The following is an 8,732-nucleotide window of genomic DNA, read 5'->3' as shown; positions in this document are numbered from 1 at the left end:
TGACCGGTTTCATCAAACCCGGGGCACTGCTTCCATCAGGTGAAGCAGCACACAGGTAAACTGGGCTTCATTCCCTGCTGAGATTCCTGCCTGGCCCTTTGTGCAGTCCCTGGGGCCTGGGGGCACTCGCTCAGCTCCACCTCCCCCGGCTCAAAAAGACAGGGCTGTAAAAATCCCTGAGAGTTGTTGGAAAGATTTGATACTTGGTATCAAAGATGAGAATTGCTGAAAAACTCGGTCTTACCAAAATATTTTGCAGTGCAGGACAGAGATGAAGCTTCCCCTGTGTCTGTGGATAAACTGCCGTGAATGTGGGTGACAACTAAGCAGGAATTCTGTTGGGAGAGTGAAAGGAAAAGGTCCAGCTGGATCCAGCTTCAGGTAAAAATTATAACTTATAGTACAGTGCCACTGGTGTTCTGCAGCAGGGTAATATTTTTGAGATGGTTTAGGGCCTCATTATGAATTAGCTGTTGGAACCATCAAATTTTGGTTTTGGGTGTGCCACAGGCAAGATATTCATTGTTCTGTGGCTCTGATTCCAACATGAGGGAACTTACTGCATACAGTTAACATCTTAAACCTTTACAAGACATTTAGGACTTGGGGATGAGGGTGAATTTTATTTTAGCTGTGTTTTAAATTCTCCTTTCCAGGTGTGACCAAAGGTGACCCCTGGGCTGAGGCTGCAGGAAGGTTTGGGCTGGAATTTGTTTTCGTGGAACGGGTGAAGACCTTTGGAAAAGAACTTTTGTCAAGGAAACAAACAGTTTATAAGTATATTCTCAAACAAGGAGTTTCTGAGAGCACAGACAGGCTTTTCCCTTTGTTTTTTCAGAAGGAAACAACGCTCTAATTATTTAAAGTTGTATAAAATGCCCCCCTATGAACTGTTGGGGGGAATTTATTCCGAGTTCAAAATCAAAATTAAGTCTTTAAAACTTGTTGGTTGTCCCTCTGCCCTTTTCATGTGCACGTTGCTGGGGAGTCTGGGAACTAAAAATAAATGGAAATGTTTTGCAGGATAAATATCTTGAGCATCTTATCAAACTGGAAATAAATTTTAAATAACATTTTTGCAAAGTACAGCTTTTTCTTAACAAAAAAAAAAATCTGGTCACTGGGCAGATCATACTTTTAGGATATAAAAAAGAAAACCAAACAGCTTTAAAAATGGATGTGATTGTGTCACTGAAATTTAAGGTTTTTGTTCTCCACGTGCTGACACAGTGGGTGTGGAATCCCTCCTGGAATCCTTAAAGGAGTGGAGCAGGAAAAGCTGTCTGAGCCCTGCTTACTGTGCTGGGAGCTGCTCTGTGCCATCCCTGGAAGATTAAAATATTCTCCATTTCTCCCTGTGCACTCTGGGTTTTAAGGCTGAAGCACAAAGACATGAACGTTGTGAGTAATCAGTTCGTGTTGCATTTTTGGACACAGTTCACGTGTTCCTCCAAGCTCAGAGTAATTTGTTGTTAATTACGTGAAAAGGAAGTTCTACGCATGGTTTAATATTAAATTAAATATGGAAACAATCTTTAGAGGAACTCCTGAGGCCTGGTTGAGCCTGAGATGTGTTTTCACCTCTCGGTTCTTTCCTGATCCAGCTTTAAAAACCGTTTAAATAACAACATTTTGGGCAATCCGTTGATTTCATCCCCAGTTTACGTTTTGCTGTGGATCCTTCACTTGCTTTTGGGTTTGTTTTTTTTTCCCCCTGTTTGTTTTTTAACAGGAATTGTTTGGTTGTTTTTTCTCGGTTTTTAAACAGGAAGTTATTTCTTGTTTGTTTTATTTCTCGTTTTTATTTCTTGTTTGTTTTGAACAGGAATTGTTTGGGGGTTTTTTTTCTGTTGCTGACAGGAATCCTTGGAGGCTTTTTCCCTTGTTTGTTTTCCACAGGACTCCTGCAGCCCCACGTCGACCTGGTTCCACGTGGAGGCTCCTGGACATTAAGATACTCATCCCATGTGGAATCCTCCTGGATTCTGTGTGTGTAAAATCCCTGGATTGCTGAGCACTTGCTGGAAGGAGCTGCTGGTTGTTTTTTTGTGCCTTATAATACCCCTTTGTGGCTCAGTGGGGTCCTGTTTGTCCCTGCTGCCTCCACACAATACATTCCTTCATGTTTGGGGCAACATCTTCCTCATTCCCTGCTTTGTATGCAAATCTGGGAATGGCACAGGGAAAACTCCCTTCTTAAACCTTCCCTCTTCTCCCTTCCCTCAGCAGAGCTGGAAGATGGTCAGTAAGGAGAATTTAGACCAGTGTTAATCACTGGGATCCAGGAATTCTGTGGCAAAGGGGCAAAAATGAGCACTGGGAAACGATACAATTTTTTTGCAACACCAGTTTGTGCTTTGAGATCCTTAAAATCTGTTTTGAGCAGCATTTCAGGTGGGAAGTTGATGCTCAACCGGGAAATTCGGACAAGAAATGAAGAAAATGGGATTTAAAGCCACGTGTGCAAGGGGAAGGAGCTGCTTGAAGGTAGAAAACGGGGAGAAAAAGAGAGAAATAATTCTGGGATGTCTCAAAACCTACCTTTTTTTTCCCTCAGAATGGAGTATAGGTGTTATTTCCCTTTTTTTTTCCACCCTCTGTTAAATATATTTTATATTTCCGTCCAAGACTTGTTAAGATGAGGTTTGAATATTACTGGTTTCATAACAACATTCAGCATTTTTTTACTGCTGCTGCTTGTCCTGCCCATGATCAACTTAAACACTTTGATAAAATCTCATTAAAGGCAAAAAAAATTCAGGGATTAGCTCAACTGCTGGATAAATCTTCAGGATAATTTGGGGGAAAATTGTGTGCAAAACGTGAAAGAGAAGAAAAAAATAGCACAACTTGGGAGTGAAACGAGCAGCTGATGCAGCTCTACTGACTGGTTTGTAGGGAATCAAAATGAAAGAACTTGTTAGACCTGTGAGAGGGTGGAAAATCAGGTTTTTGGGGGTTTTTTAGGCCCCTCATAAATCTGCAAGTGTGTCAACACGGAAGGAGGAAAAGAACTTCGGAGATCCTGGTAAAGTTCCTGAAAAAAGAGGGTAAGCTCGGCAGAATGAAGCCCGGAATCAGAGGTAGGAATGAAAAAAGTCAGTTTTTAGGGCAAAATCAGACAGTTACAGACAAATGAAAAGCTCCGACCGTGTGTTGGTGGGTTTTTGTGACCGAGGTGGAAAACAGGCGGACACAGGAACGGTGCCAAAATTCAGGTGTAGAAAGTGAAGTTTATTGCAGGAAGTTTGCAGGGTTGGCTGAGCAGCTGTTCCTGAAGAGGACAAGAGACACTTGGGAGATGAATTAAAACAGGAAATTTGGGAATTCTGCGACGTTGGGATAAACCCAGAGGTGTTCAGTTGGTTTTTACGGCAGTTTCCCCGAGCGACCTGAAGCGACCGGCACGCGAGGGCAGGTTTTCCTTTCAGGAATCTTTACCCACCTGTGCTCTTTGCCAGAGGAAACCAAACAGGGTTCGGTTGTGGGTTTTCCCCTTTGCAGGTTGGGATGCAGCAGAAGGAATTCCGAGCTCTGGGACCCCCCGGAGCAGCGGGAAGAGCTCCTTGCCCGGCGCGTGTGGCACCGGATGCGGGAGCTTCCAAGTGGGCCAGTCGGAGCGGAGGAGATGAAAGTGAGGACAGTTCTTGGGCAGGGATTTCCAGAGGAATGTGATTCATGGGATAGCTCCTGGGGTAATTAGGGCTGCAGCTGCTGTGGGAACCTCTGCCAGGACTAAAAAAGTCCCTGGTGGCCAGAAGAGAGTCAGGGGAAAGGTGGGAGGAACGGCGGAGTCACCTCCGGGCACTGCCAGCTCCACCCCGGGCACAGGCACAGATCCTGCTCCCAGGATCCCCTCAGCTGGCCAGGCTGGGAGAATCTTGGAATCCCAGGTGGGTTTGTGTCCTCTGTAAACACCAGTGAATGGCAGGGATGTAAAGGNCCAACAACAACCCAGCCCTCCAACACAAACACCTTTTATTTGTGCACCTCATTCCTCAAGGTTTTGTTTCAGGAATCGTTTCTTTCAGTCCTATAATAAATAGGACTTTTTAACCTCTCTGATAATACTTTGATATTCCTTAATTTTAGGTCACAATTTTCATCTGTTGATATTTATTTCCAGTTATGTTGAACGGAGCATTTTAGATTTGATCCAAAATGAGTGAAGAGCTCTTTAACAATTTGGGGGGAGAAGGGATAAGGAATATTCTGCTTCCTTCTAATATACATTTCTAGTTTAAATCTTTTACTGGGAACTGGGGGCTTGTGAAATACTAACCCCAGAATATTGTTTTCTCTCACTAATGTGCCATCAAACCTCACTTTTTTAGCACTCAAAGTGCAAATTCCACCTCTCGTTGGCTGCAGTGGATTCCTACCCACTGAAATTCAGGCAAAAAGCCCTACACCAATCCTACTACAGGATTAACTTTACTAGAGGAAAGCAGGGTGAAAACTGATTATTTTAAAAATTTTAAATAATTTTTTAAAGTCAACTAAAACTAGTTCTAAAATGAAACCCACTGTTTCAGCAGGTTTAAAAAAGAGCTCAGCTCATCCCAGAGTGTTTTCCCTCAACAATTGGGTCCTCACAGTCTCCAAAGTAGGTTAATAAATAGAGTTTAATAATCCTTTGGTTTCTCTGTGGTTTCATTTTCCTGCTTAACACGAAGGTCTGGGGTGTTGAACATCCAGTATTTTTTTTCCTGAATGCACAAACAACAGGATATGAAATTCCTGTTATATCCAGCACCCTGAGAGAGGATTTGGGCAACGGGTTGGTGATGGGAATGTTGGTGGGGTCATTCAGAACGCTGGGTAAAGTCTGTGAGATGCAGAACTGGGAGGGTGTTTGTGCCCATTTTAGGTGAGAAGGTTGAGGTGAGTGATGAATTCACCACGTGGGACACCTGGACTGGCCGGAGCTTGGAATTCCTGACGGCAGAGTCGCCTTTCCTGCTCCCCCTGAGGGATTTGGTGCTCCTTGGACACTCAGTCTGCAGAAGTGTGGGGTCTCCTGCCAGTTTGCAGCCCAACTGTAAAATGAAACGTGGCTTTTTTCGAGACATGGAGGAATAAAAGGCAAAATAAATTGCAAATTGAAGGTAAAATATGCGGGTACTTGATCAGAGACAGAACGAAGGGAGAAGGAAGGAAGTTGAAGTTGTGTGGCACAGAGGTTTTGATCAAACCCCAATTAATTTGAAAGCAGAATTAATGGTGCTGTTTCCATGGGTTCTTTCAGCTCCACTTCTGCTCTGGGAGCAAAGAGGAACCAGGAAGTTTGAGCAGAAGCTGCTGGGAAACATCAGCCCTGAGATGTGGCATTTAATTCCGATGTAATTAAATAAATCTCCTGGAAATAACCAGGGAATGCTGCTCCTCCTGTGGTGTCAACGTGGTGTTTTCCCTCCCAGGTGGGTTTGGAGCTGCTGGGTGGCAAAAGCAGGAGTTCTGCAGGTGTAATTCCAAAGGTGTAATTCCAGAATGTTCCATGTCTGCTAACAGAGGTGGCTGCAGGAGTGAGGGAGGACTTGGATAAGGAGGGAGGGACAGGGATTTTGGACAAGGGCCTGGAGAGACAGGACAAGGGGAAATGGTTTCCTACTCTCAGAAGGCAGGGTTAGGTGGGATAGTGGGAAGGAATTGTTGGCTGTGAGGGTGGAGAGGCCCTGGAATAGAATTCCCAAAGAAGCTGTGGCTGCCCCTGGATCCCTGGAAGTGTCCAAGGCCAGGTTGGAGCAAGCTGGGCTAGTGGAAGGTGTCCCTGCCCATGGCAGGGGGTGGAATTATCATCTTTAAGTTCCCTTCCAACCCAACCCGTTGTTGGATAAGTACCATCCAGTTTTCCATCGTTTGTGGGGTGTGGGTCTCCACCTCCTTATGGAATAGGATCCATGTCCCCCTGGGAAAGGGAGGCCTTGCTGAGCCCCAGCTCCCAGTGCTGCTCCAGTGGAACACATCCCACAGTTGTTATTCTCTTGGTTCCAGCCAGATCATTTGTTGTCCCTGCCCTCTCACACTTCCCATTCCCAAAGGAATTTTTCAGGCTTTGCCTGGCAGAGGGAGCTGTGCAGACCAGGAGGGAGCAGCTGAGATCCAACAGTTCCATTGGAGCAGTTGAGGTGTCACAGCTGAGTTCTGGGAGCTGAACAGAACACTGGGCTCTGATCGTGGGGGAGCATCCAAAGGATGCTGGGATTGGCGTGTTCCAGCCTCCAGAAAGAGGGAAGGGTTTGGGAATTCGCTGGGGTCACCCCACGTCACTGCTGGAGGGTTGTGTGGTGCTGCAGGTGAGAATGGGCTCCTGGAAAAATGGGAAGTGTTGGTGTTTTCTGTGGGCAAGGCTGGTGAGTGTTGGGAACCAGTGACAGCACCCAGGGAATGGCTGGAGCTGTGCCAGGGCAGGCTCAGGTTGGATCTCAGGACAACATTCTTCCCCCAGAGGGTGGTTGGCACTGCCCAGGCTCCCCAGGGCAGTGGGCACAGCCCCAAGGATGCCAGAGCTCCAGGAGGGACAGGGGGCATTCTTGGGGTGTCTGTGCTGGGCCAGGAGTTGGACCCTGACCCTTGTGGGTCCCTTCCCACCCAGGATATTCCATGATTAACATGTTTGAACTCAGGGATGGCTCAGTCACCCCTTCTGTCCTGAGCCCCTGGGTCATGTGCCAGCCACTCACAGAGGAGGATTGGCTGCAGATGATTCACATCCCAGCTGATTTTCCGAGTCCCACCCTGAGCTTTCTCCCGGAGCAGAAGAGTCTGTGGTGCCTGATTTCCTTCCCTCCATTGACACTGGGCTGAAAGGGTGGCCTGCAAAGCCAAGAGTCCTGTGTTTGTCCCCCAGCAACAGGGGCAAGGTTTCCCACTGGCTGAAGGCAGCAATTTGTCCTCTTGCTGGTTGCTACCAGTTCATTTTCCCCTCCCCAGGTGTTTCCTCACCACGTGGTGGTTGGTTTTCAGTCTCTGCTCAAAGACCCCTTCTACCAAAAATCCCTTTGTTTCCCTTCCCTGGGATGATGGAAAAGTCTCCAGCTATTTCTTAGTGTGCCCTTGGGATCATCCTGCTGGTTTGGGCCTCCTGACCTCTGTTCTACTCTTGCCTCTTCCATTGCCTTTTCTGTTCCATGATTCTATTCCGTAGTGTCCTGATGGAGATGGAGAGGGACTGGGGATGGAGGGACAGGACACAGGGAGTGGCTTCCCACTGCCAGAGGGCAGGGAGAGATGGGATATTGGGAAGGAATTCCTGGCTGGGAGGGTGGGGAGGCCCTGGAACAGAATTCCCAGAGAAGCTGTGGCTGCCCCACCCCTGGAAGTGTCCAAGGCCAGGTTGGAGCAAGCTGGGCTAGTGGAAGGTGTCCCTGCCCATGGCAGGGGGTGGAATTATGGAATTATATCATCCTTAAGGTCCCTCCCAACCCAAACCATTCCAGGATTCCCTGATCCTGGACATCATCTCACCTGAACTGCCACAACATTCCTCACCTCCCCTTTTATTCCTGGTTCCACTGCCACCAAAGCAGTGCCCTCTCTCCAGCTCCAAACATTCCCAGAGCAGCAGCAGCCCGGGCTCTGGGTGTGGGTGCCGTGGCCCTGCTGAACATCAGCTGTGTCCAAGTGCTTTTAACTTGTTGCCCAACAAAACAATGTGTCACAGCAGCACTTTGGCAGCAGCGACGCTTTTCTGGCCCCATCCACTGCACTTTCCAGGGTCTTGTCGGGTGTTCCTGGCTCTGGAATTCTGCATCCCTGGATTTCTCTGTTAATCTTTGGTGCATTCAGTAAACACCCAGCCCGGAGCAGGTTGGATTTGGTTGGTTGTGTGCAGGGAGCTCGGCTTAGTTAAATTTGATTTTAAGCAGTGGGATTAAATAATAAGGTCAGATTTTACTTCACACAGGCTTGGACCAGGAAGGGTTTATATTCTGTGGGATTTGCATAAAAGAAAGGTGTTTCTGGCTGTCTTGAACATTATTTTATATAAATCTGTTCCTAAGGGTTTTGGGATTGAAATTTCTTTGTGTCAGTGCCCCGTGATCTCCATTATTTAATGTTTTGTTATTTACTAAGGTACTGAGGTACTGAGGAAATCCCTAAGTTCAATTATTTAGAATTGTCTTGTACAAAAGTTTTCTGTGCCCCTGATGCTTCTTTTTCGGAGACAGAGGCAAAAAAATTTGGGAATGTCAGGAGTGAGGATCCACAGCACTGAAACAGGAGCAGAGGGGAGCAGAGGGCTGGAAGGATTCATGTGGAGCACCGAGCTCTGTGTCCCCAAAAGGGGTTACCAGGGTAGATGGAATTCCTGAGGAAGCATTAATGAGCTCCTCGAATCCCCAGGGAACACCCTGAGGAGGAGCTGCCCGGGAATGCTGAGGATCCAGTCCCTTTCACTGGGAAAAGGTGATGTCACTCAGTGCCTCGCCCAGCAGGTTCCTGGGGTGGAGATCCCGGGAGAACTGGTGCGACTGGAAGGCAGGAGTTCCCTTCCAACGTTAAAATCGACTTGGGCTGCTGAATAAAATGGGATCATTTCCCTAATTTCCCCTCAGATGTTCTGATACCCACACGGGGCCGAAGCTGTTTAATAACCTGGAGCTGGGTGAGTTGGGGGGGTTGGGGAGGGATTGAAATCGGGTAAGGAGGAAACTTTGGGATGGTTTTGTTCCTTCTAAAATCGTTTTCTTCCCGGTTTTTGTTATTTTTCCAGCTCCCATTTCTCCGTG

The 8,732-nt window shown here is 47.1% G+C and overlaps 1 long non-coding RNA gene across 2 annotated transcripts; it reads left to right on the top strand.

Annotated features, from left to right (window-relative positions):
• LOC108504792 lies at window positions 1-1,075 on the top strand. Of its 2 annotated transcripts, none has more exons than XR_001877251.1 (3): window positions 1-55; window positions 265-381; window positions 657-1,075. It is a non-coding gene; the product is annotated as an uncharacterized LOC108504792 (long non-coding RNA). The 2 variants fall into 2 exon arrangements; XR_001877250.1 differs by having other exon boundaries at window positions 260-381.
• The last annotated feature ends 7,657 nt before the right edge of the window (window positions 1,076-8,732 follow it).

Source organism: Lepidothrix coronata, unplaced genomic scaffold, assembly GCF_001604755.1.
Source record: "Lepidothrix coronata isolate B3197 unplaced genomic scaffold, Lepidothrix_coronata-1.0 Scaffold176, whole genome shotgun sequence".
Classification (NCBI taxonomy): Eukaryota; Metazoa; Chordata; class Aves; order Passeriformes; family Pipridae; genus Lepidothrix; species Lepidothrix coronata.
The sequence above is the reverse complement of the archived record's forward strand: the minus strand, read 5'-3'. Positions and strand labels throughout refer to the sequence as shown.